The following is a 10,520-nucleotide window of genomic DNA, read 5'->3' as shown; positions in this document are numbered from 1 at the left end:
CTTGCTTCAACTCTTCTTCTTCACCTTGAAGCTCTAAACTCACTCCCTCACTATGCTCCTTGGTTTTTTCTCTACATTCGTCAATGGGAGTGCCTTGGTCGCTTAGGCTTAGTCAGGAGGAGGCCATATTGCTAACGGCTTCCACTAGGATAGCCATCTTGGCTCCTAGCTCTTTAAACTTCTTTTCATCCTCCTCTTGTCGCCTTAAGATATGAGATTCAAGATCTCTCAATTCATGCGTGGGGACTTCATCGGGAGGTGATGGTGGAAGAAAAGGTTCATTGTTTGGGAGGAAGGTTTCATGATTGGAAGTTGGTTCACCTTGGTAAGGGTGTGGAGGTGTATATTGAGGTGGTTCTTGAGAGTAGTTATTTTGGAATTGTGGTGGTTCTATGTATGGTTCATATGGTTCATAAGGTGGTTGATATGGTGGATAAGGATTAGGGTCATATGGAGGTGGTTGGTGAAAATGGGCTTGTGAGTAAGGTGGTTCAAAGTCATGTTGAGGGGGTGGTTCATAGGCATGTGGTGGTGGTTGTTGACAATCACAATAAGGGTCACCACATCCATTAGATTGATATGCATTAGGATGAGAGTTATACCCATAAGAATCCAGAGGGGGTTGTTGCCAAGAAGGTTGATCAATCCCTTGAGGCTCCTCCCATCTTTGATTGTTCCATCCTTAATGCACATCCTCATTGTAGCTCCCATTTCCTACAACATAATTTGAACCAAACTCATAGCCAAAGTGATGAGAATTCATAGTAGCAAGAGAAAATAAAACAAATACTAATAAGAACTAATAAAAACTAACTCCTAAAACAAGCAAAAACTAGCAAAGAAGCATATTAACATATATACAATAGCCAATAACATAACACCATTGCAACTCCCCGACAACGGCGCCATTTTAATAGAAGAGAACTCTTGACAGTTTAGAATTTATCTAATGAAGTCTCGTTGTGAAGTATAGTTTCCAAACCAATCAAGAATCCTTTCATACAAAAATTTTGGTTGTCACAAGTGCAAACCTCAAATAAAAATTAACCGGAGTATTTGGACTCCGGGTCATCTCACAAGGAATTGCAATGAAGTGCTCAATTATTGGCTACGGGGATCAAGGGATTTTGTTGATAAGAGGGCAAGAAAATAAATGTGCAAGAAAAGTAAAGAGAGCAATTAAAGAAAGCAAGTAATAAAGAGAGACATTCATGGCAAGAATTGAGATCATAGGCTTTCTATCCTAGTCATGCAATGATTAATTCATCTTATTTAGTCAACTCCAACAAATAGGGAGAAAGTCAAACAAGATTAATCAATCATGTTACAAATATAAACAAGAATTTATCTCATTACGTCAACTCCAACAAATAGGGAGAAAGTCTAACGAGACTAGCTAATCTCAATCCAAAAGTCCTAACCAACTTACTAATTAAACTAGCAAAAGATTAGCGTCAATGGAAACAATATTCCATAAGTCCTAATTAACTCACTAATTAAATTAGCAAAAGATTAGCGTCAATGGAAACAATATTAGCTAACAACTCTAGATCACCAACATAAGTTGGGTTTTCATGACTCAAGATTGCCCAATTACTCTTTCCAAGCCAAGAATGCTCAAAATCTACTCTAACATCCTTCCAAGAATTTTATCAAACACTTGGAAGGCATACATGGAAAGCATAGTAAAATGTGCAAGAAATATAAATCTACCAACTACAAATTGCAAGGAAACAAGATCAACAACTCAAACCAACAATAAAGAAACATCAAAAATTAAATTGCATAAAAAGAAAATGGAAATCCAACAAGGGTTCATCAACATAAAAGTAACAAAATAAAGGAAATGAACAAGAGAAACTAAGAAGATTAAGATGTAACAACAAGAAATTAAAAAGAAAACTAAATCAAAACAAGAATTAAAAGTGAGATTCAAGAAAATTAAACCTAAACTACCCTAAATTCTAGAGAGAAGAGAGAGCTTCTCTCTCTAGAATTCTATCCTAAAACATGATGAAAACTAAAACTATGACTACTTGCTTCATTCCCCCTTCAATCCTTGGGTTCAATAGCATCAGAAATGGGTTGGATTGGGCCCAAAATGAGCTGCAAAATCGCTGGGGGCGATTTCATTAAAGTGGGCCACGGACAGCATCGGCACGCGCGTGCAAAGTGCGCGTGCGCGCCCCTATGCGTCAGGCAACATATAACAAATTTTATATCATTTCGAAGCCCCGGATGTTAGCTTTCCAACGCAACTGGAACCGCCTCATTTGGACCTCTGTAGCTCAAGTTATGGTCATTTGAGTGGCAGGAGGTCAGGCTTGACAGCTTTACGGTTCCTTCATTTCTTCATGAGTTCTCCCATTTTGCATGCTTTTCTCCTCACTTCTTCCATCCAATACTTGCCTTATGAACCTGAAATAACTCAACAAACATATCAAGGCATCGAATGGAATTAAAGTGAGTTAAATTCACCAATTTTAGGGCCTAAAAAGCATGTTTTTACATTTATGCACAAGTCAAGGAAGAATTACAAAACCATGCTATTTCATTGAATAATTGTGAGAAAAGTTGATAAAATCCCCCAAATTAAGCACAAGGTAAACCACAAATTCGGGGTTTATCAGTGTGCCATTTATATTTTTAAGAAATGTATCATGCGCAGCCTCTTATGTCTTCAATCACAATGTCTCTGTTTCCTGTGCCTTGATGGTTATTCTTAATTTTGCTTGCTTAAACACATGTACTACTAACATTTCTTTGTGTAAGACACTCATGATTCATCTTAGCCCCATCACCACTATTCTAATTTTTGCTTGAGGATGAGCAAGCATTCCAAGATTGGTATGGGAAGGGGAAGAATAGGAGGAAAAGGACAACAACAAGGAAGATGAACTACAAGGTGGTAATGCTCCTTTCTCCTCCTACTACTTCCAGCACTATAAATTGCATGATTGTCTTTATCTTTTCTGTATGCATGTGAGGTATGAATAACCATAGCTTGAATTTTGATTTGTAACATCTTGCTATGACGTTATGACTGCCAACTTGAATTCTGTGAGTTCAAAAGCAATAAAGTATCATAATCATAAACAAACAAGGAATTAAAGAAGAGCTTAGCATGTGCATACAAGTATTGGAAGGCTAGAATGATTAACTGTTGCTCAATTGCTTTAGATTTTATTTAATTGAAGTTTTCATCTAGGACATTTTATGAAATTTTTGAAGTCATGGAAACCTTGAAAAGCAAATATAGTTAAGGCAAGAAAAGCAAAAGGGAAAGAATGAGAAAGCTGAAGGCTCTAAGTACCAATAACAATTCAATTGTTAAGTACTTGTGGTATTTATGTATCAGGAAAAAAGCTTGAAAACAAAACACTTAGAGTCAAGGCTAGGCTCAAGTGCAAAAGCACTCCCTCAAAGCTCAAGGCTCTGAGCATCAATGATTAGAGAGTCAAAAAAAGAAACAAAGGAGCTTAATGAAGTCCTCTAATTAAATGCTTGTGGTGCTTATGTATCAAGTGGTAATACTTGAAAACAAAGCATTTAGAGTCGTAGCTTTGTTATCAACTCATGGGGAAAAACACCCAAAAGGAGAAGCTAATAAGAAAATGAAAAGCTTGTTTCAAGGAAGAAATATAAGGAAAGGATTTCATAAAATGAGCTAGATAGAAGCATCAATCATTTACATTTCTTTTGTGATTGTATCATGCATAGAAAACTAGCCAACCATGAACATCAAGTTGCTATTCTTCTTACCTTGGATTGTCAATCTTTATTGCATGATTCTTTTCTTGCTTGGGGACAAGCAAGGTTTAAGTCTGGTGCTGTGATGACATGTCATCATGTCATATTTTTCTATGCTTTTTCATATAAGAAATTGATGATTTATGCTTAAATATCGAATATTTTTGTGCTTAAATAGTATATTGCTTTGATCTTTTGATTCTATAAACTTTGTAGGAAATAAGTGGGAAAAGAAGCAAAAAAAGCACAAAATAAGTTAAAAAGGAGAAAAGAGGAATTCTGGGACAAATTCTAGAGTTTGGGCACACTTTGGACCCTTAGGCCACGCTTTTAAAAGCATGGCCCATGATTTAAACAAGGAAAAACTCTTGGCGCGCACATACGGATTGCAGATCAACGTTCACCAACAATGAACGCTACGTTCATTTTGAGTGAACGCTTGCGATACTTTCAGAAAGTGAATTTGAGATTGGTCACCGACGCGCACACGTGCATGGCACGAACACATCGATGTGATATTATGGGAGATTGGCGCAGACGCGTACGTGATGCCAAGGCGCAGAAGTGAAGTTTCATCATCCATGCGCACGCGCAAAGGGCGCGTACGCGTGAGGAGCGTTCGTTGCATGAACGCTACGTTCGTTTTGTGAACGCTGTAAGGGACGCGTATGCGCAAGTGACGCATACGCGTCGATGGGCCAAAACACCAGGGACGTTGATGAGCGGATAATTTATACGCTTTTTGGCATTGTTTTTAGGTGGTTTTTAGTATAATTTAATTAGTTTTTACTATGTTTTTATTAGTTTTTATGCAAAATTCACATTTCTGGACTTTACTATGAGTTTGTGTGTTTTTCTATGATTTCAGGTATTTTCTGGCTGAAATTGAGGGACCTGAGCAAAAATCTGATTCAGAGGCTGAAAAAGGACTGCAGATGTTGTTGGATTCTGACCTCCCTACACTCGAAGTGGATTTTTGAAAGCTACAGAAACCTAATTAGCACGCTCTAAATTGTGTTGGAAAGTAGACATCCAGGGCTTTCTAGCAATATATAATAGTTCATACTTTGCCCAAGTTTTGACGCCGCAAACTGGCGTTCAAACGCCAACTTTCTGCCCTATTCTGAAGTTAAACGCCAGAAACAGGTTACAAACCAGAGTTAAACGCCACAAATAGGCTACAACCTGGTGTTTAACTCTAAGAGAGGTCTCTACACATGTAAAACTCAATGCTCAGCCCAAGCACACACCAAGTGGGCCCCGAAAGTGGATTTCTGCATCATTTACTTATTTTCTGTAACCCTAGCTACTAGTTTAGTATAAAAACTACTTTTAGAGACTTATTTTACATCTTTGGACGTTTAGTCCTTAGACCGAAGTCTTGGTCATTCCAGTTCCCCCTTTGGGGCCAAAGCCAATGAACACCATTATCACTTATGTATTTTCAACGGTGGAGTTTCTACACACCATAGATTAAGGTGTGGAGCTCTGCTGTTCCACATGAATTAATGCAATGTACTATTGTTTTCTTATTCAATTCAAGCTTATTCCTATTCTAAGATATTCGTTTGCACCTCAACTTGATGAATATGATGATCCGTGACACTCATCACTATTCTCAACCTATGAACGCGTGCCTGACAACCACTTCCGTTCTACCTTGGATTGAGCGTTTATCTCTTAGCCTCCATTCCGAAAGATCGGAGTCTTCGTGGTATAAGCTAGAATTATTGGCGGCCATTCCTGAGATCCGAAAAGTCTAAACCTTGTCTGTGGTATTCCGAGTAGGATCTGGGAAGGGATGACTGTGACGAGCTTCAAACTCGCGAGTGTTGGGTGTAGTGACAAACGCAAAAGGATCAATGAATCCTATTCCAACATGATCGAGAACCGACAGATGATTAGCCGTGCGGTGACAGCGCATTTGGACCATTTTCACTGAGAGGACCGGAAGTAGCCATTGACAACGGTGATGCCCAACATACAGCTTGTCATGGAAAGGAGTATGAATGATTGGATGAAAGCAATAGGAAAGCAGAGGTTCAGAAGGAACAAAGCATCTCCATACGCTTATCTGAAATCCTACCAATAAATTACATAAGTATCTCTATCTTATTTTATGTTTTATTTATATTTTAATTATCAAAAATCCCATAATCATTTGAATCTGCCTGACTGAGATTTACAAGATGACCATAGCTTGCTTCAAGCCGACAATCTCCGTGGGATCGACCCTTACTCACGTAAGGTTTATTACTTGGACGACCCAGTGCACTTGCTGGTCAGTTGTGCGAAGTTGTGAAAAAGAGTTGAGATTACAATTGTGCGTACCAAGTTGTTGGCGCCATTGAGATCACAATTTCGTGCACCAAGTTTTTGGCACCGTTGTCGAGGATTGTTCGAGTTTGGACAACTGACGGTTCATCTTGTTGCTCAGATTAGGTAATTTTATTTTAATTTTAAGCTTTTTATTTTTATTCTTTTAATTTTCAAAAAAAAAATTACAAAAATTTTTTATAAAATCATAAAACCAAAAATAATTTTATGTTTCTTGTTTGAGTCTAGTGTCAAATTGTAAGTTTGGTGTCAATTGCATCTTTTTAATTTTTCTTAAAGTTTTCGAAAACTCATGCATGATGTTCTTCATGATCTTCAAGTTGTTCTTGATGATTTTCCTTGTTTGATCTTTAATTCTTCTTGTTTTGGGTCTTTTCTTGTTTTTCATATGCATTTTTGAATTATTAGTGCCTATAGAGTAAAAATTTTTAAGTTTGGTGTCTTGCATGTTTTTCTTTTCTTAAAAATTTTCAAAAATAAGTCTTGATGTTCATCTTGATCTTCAAAGTGTTCTTGCATGCATTAGTTGTTTTGATTCATAATTTCTATGCTTTGTTTCAATTTGGTGTTTTTCTTTCTCTTTACTAAAAATCCAAAAATAAAAAAAATATATCTTTCCTTTTTTTACTCATCAATTTCAATTTCAAAATTCTATCTTTTCCAATCTTTTTCAAAAATCAAATCCATTTATCTTTATATATTTTCGAAACTTTTAAAAATTGATTTTCAAAATCTTTTTCTTATTTTTATTTCATATTTTCGAAATTTATGCTAACAATTAATGTGATTGATTCAAAAATTTTAAGTTTGTTACTTGCCTAGTAAGAAATGATCAATCTTTAAATTTTAGAATCATATCTTTTTGTTTCTTGTTAGTCAAGTAATTAACTTTAATTTTAAAAATAAAATCTTTTTAAATTTCTTTTTCAAATCTTTTTCAAAATAAATTTCAATCATATCTTTTTCAAAACTTAATTTCAAAATCTTTCCTAACCTCTTATCTTTTCTAACTTCCTATCTTTTTAAATTTGATTTTCAAATTTTTTCAATTAACTACTTAACTTTTTGTTTGATTTTTAAATTTCTTATCTTTTTCAAAACCATCTAACTACCTTTTTCTCTCTAATTTTCGAAAATCACTAACCACTTTTTCAAAAATCCTTTCAATTAATTAATTTATTTAATTTTCAAATTTTATTTTATTTCTTCTCTTAAAATTCGAATACTAACCAATAATTAAAATAAAAATAAAAATATTTTCCTTTTATTTTAATTTAGTTTTCGAATTTTTCTCTTCTCCCTCTTCTATTCTTCTCTTCTTCTACTCACATAAAGGAATCTCTATACTGTGACATAGAGGATTCCTCTTCTTTTCTATTCTCTTCTTTTTCATATGAGCAGGAACAGGGATAAAGACATTCTTATTGAAGCTGATCCTGAACCTGAAAGGACTCTTAAGAGGAAACTAAGAGAAGCTAAGGCACAACCCTTTGGAGAGGACCTGACAGAAATTTTCGAAAAAGAAGGAGACATAGCGGAACCCAATAATAATGGTGGAGATGCAAGGAAGATGCTTGGTGACTTTATTGCACCCTCTTCTAACTTCTATGGAAGAAGCATCTCAATTCCTGCCATTGGAGCAAACAACTTTGAGCTTAAGCCTCAATTAGTTTCTCTAATGCAACAAAATTGTAAGTTTCATGGACATCCATTGGAAGATCCTCATAAGTTCTTAGCTGAAATCTTAAAAATCTGTGACACTGTCAAGACCAATGGAGTTGATCCCGAGGTCTATAGGCTTATGCTTTTCCCTTTTGCTGTAAGAGACAGAGCTAGAACATGGTTGGATTCACAACCTAAGGAAAGCCTGAACTCTTGGGAAAAGCTGGTCAGTGCTTTCCTAGCAAAATTCTTTCCACCTCAAAAGATGAGCAAGCTTAGAGCGGAAATCTAAACCTTCAGACAGAAGGAAGGTGAGTCCCTCTATGAAGCTTAGGAAAGATATAAGCAATTGATCAAAAGGTGTCCTACTGACATGCTTCCAGAATGGAGCATCATATGTATATTCTATGATGGTCTGTCTGAGTTGTCAAAAATGTCATTGGACCATTCTGCAGGAGGATCTCTTCATCTGAAAACCCCTGCAAAAGCACAGGAACTCATTGAAATGGTTGCAAATAACTAGTTCATGTACACCTCTGAGAGGAGTTCTGTGAATAATGGGACGCCTCAGAAAAAGGGAGTTCTTGAAATTGATACTCTGAATGCCATATTGGCTCAGAACAAAATATTAACTCAACAATTTAATATGATTTCTTAGAGTCTGAATGGATTGCAAGCTGCATCCAACAGTACTAAAGAAGCATCTTCTGAAGAAGAAGCTTATGATCCTAAGAATCCTGCAATGGTAGAGGTGAATTACATGGGAGAACCCTATGGAAACACCTATAATCCTTCATGGAGAAATCATCCAAATTTCTCATGGAAGGACCAACAGAAGCCTCAACAAGGCTTCAATAATAACGGTAGAAGAAACAGGTTTAGCAATAGCAAGCCTTTTCCATCATCTTCTCAGCAACAGACAGAGAATTCTGAACAGAGCCATTCTGGCCTGGCAACCATAGTCTCTGATCTATCCAAGACCACACTAAGTTTCATGAATGAAACAAGGTCCTCCATTAGAAATTTGGAGGTACAGGTAGGTCAGCTGAGTAAGAAGATTACTAAAACTCCTCCCAGTACTCTCCCAAGCAATACAGAAGAAAATCCTAAGAGAAAGTGCAAGGCCATAACCATGACCAACATGGCCGAACCTGGAGAGAGTGAGGAGGACGTGAGTCCCAGTGAGAAAAGCCTCATGGGACGTCCTCTGGACAGAAAGGAGTTTCCCTTTGAGGAACCAAAGGAATCTGAGGCTCATACAGAGACCATAGAGATTCCATTGAACTTCCTTCTGCCATTCATGAGCTCTGATGAATATTCTTCCTCTGAAAAGGATGAAGACATCACTGAAGAGCAAGTTGCTAAATATCTAGGAGCAATCATGAAGCTGAATGCCAAGTTATTTGGTACTAAGACTTGGGAGGATGAACCCCCTTGTTCACCAATGAATTGAATGCATTAATGAGGCAGACATTACCTCAGAAGAAACCGGATCCCGGAAAATTCTTCATACCTTGTATCATAGGCACCATGACCATTGAGAAGGCTCTATGTGACCTGGGGTCAGAGATAAACCTCATGCCACTCCTTGTAATGGAGAAATTGGGAATCTTTGAGGTACAAGCTGCAAGAATCTCATTAGAGATGGCAGACAAATCAATGAAACAGGCTTATGGACTAGTAGAGGATGTGCTAGTGAAGGTTAAAGGCCTTTACATCCCTGCTGATTTCAAAATCCTAGACACTGGGAAGGATGAGGATGAATCCATCATCCTTGGCAGACCCTTCCTAGCCACAGCAAAAGCTGTGGTTGATGTTGACAGAGGAGAGTTGGTCCTTAAGTTGAATGAGGACTACCTTGTATTCAAGACTCAAGGTTTTCCTTCTGTAACCACGAAGAGGAAGCATGAAAAACTTCTCTCAATACAGAGTCAAACAAAACCCCCACATTCAAACTCTAAGTTTGGTATTGGGAGGCCACAACCAAACTCTAAGTTTGGTGTTGAGAGGCCCCAACCCTGCTCTGATTATATGTGAGGCTATATGTGAGCTCACTGTCAAGCTATTAACATTAAAGAAACGTTTATTGGGAGGCAACCCAATGTTATTTAATTATATCTATTTATTTTCCATTGTTATTTTATGTTTTCTATAGGTTGATGATCATGTGAAGTCACAAAAATAACTGAAAAATCAAAAACAGAATAAAAAACAGCATTAAAAACAGCACACCCTGGAGGATAAGCTCACTGGTGTTTAAACGCCAGTAAAAAGCATCAAACTGGTGTTTAATGCCAGAAAGAAGTATCAAGCTGGCGTTAAACGCCAGAAACAAGCTACAGTCTGGCGTTTAACGCCAGAAACAGGCTACAGCTTGGCGTTTAACGCCAGAAACAAGCAACAGTCTGGCGTTAAATGCCAGGATTGCACTCTAAGGGCGTTTACACACCTAAATGGAGCAGGGATGATAAGTCTTTGACCCCTCAGGATCTGTGGACCCCACAGGATCCCCACCTACCCCACCTTTCTCTCTTTCTTCTTCACACTTTTTCATAACACTCTTTCCCAAATACCCTTCACCAATCACCTCCATATCTCTTCCCCAAATACCCTTCACCAATCACCGCATTCACTCTCCCCCAAAACCCCATCTACCTTCAAATTCAAAATCCTTTCCAAAAACCCCACCTACCTCCAAATTCAAAATCCTTTCCCTCCCAAACCTAACCCTAATACACGAAACCTAACCCTCCTCCCACCCCTATATAAAC

At 37.4% G+C, this 10,520-nt stretch overlaps 1 non-coding gene across 1 annotated transcript; it reads right to left on the bottom strand.

Moving 5' to 3' along the window:
- Positions 1-8,020: 8,020 nt before the first annotated feature.
- LOC112752641 (small nucleolar RNA R71) lies at positions 8,021-8,128 on the bottom strand. Its single transcript, XR_003177067.1, has one exon. It is a non-coding gene; the product is annotated as a small nucleolar RNA R71 (small nucleolar RNA).
- Between the last annotated feature and the right edge of the window lie 2,392 nt (positions 8,129-10,520).

This window comes from Arachis hypogaea, chromosome 15 (assembly GCF_003086295.3).
Source record: "Arachis hypogaea cultivar Tifrunner chromosome 15, arahy.Tifrunner.gnm2.J5K5, whole genome shotgun sequence".
In the NCBI taxonomy this organism is placed as follows: domain Eukaryota; kingdom Viridiplantae; phylum Streptophyta; class Magnoliopsida; order Fabales; family Fabaceae; genus Arachis; species Arachis hypogaea.
The sequence above is the reverse complement of the archived record's forward strand: the minus strand, read 5'-3'. Positions and strand labels throughout refer to the sequence as shown.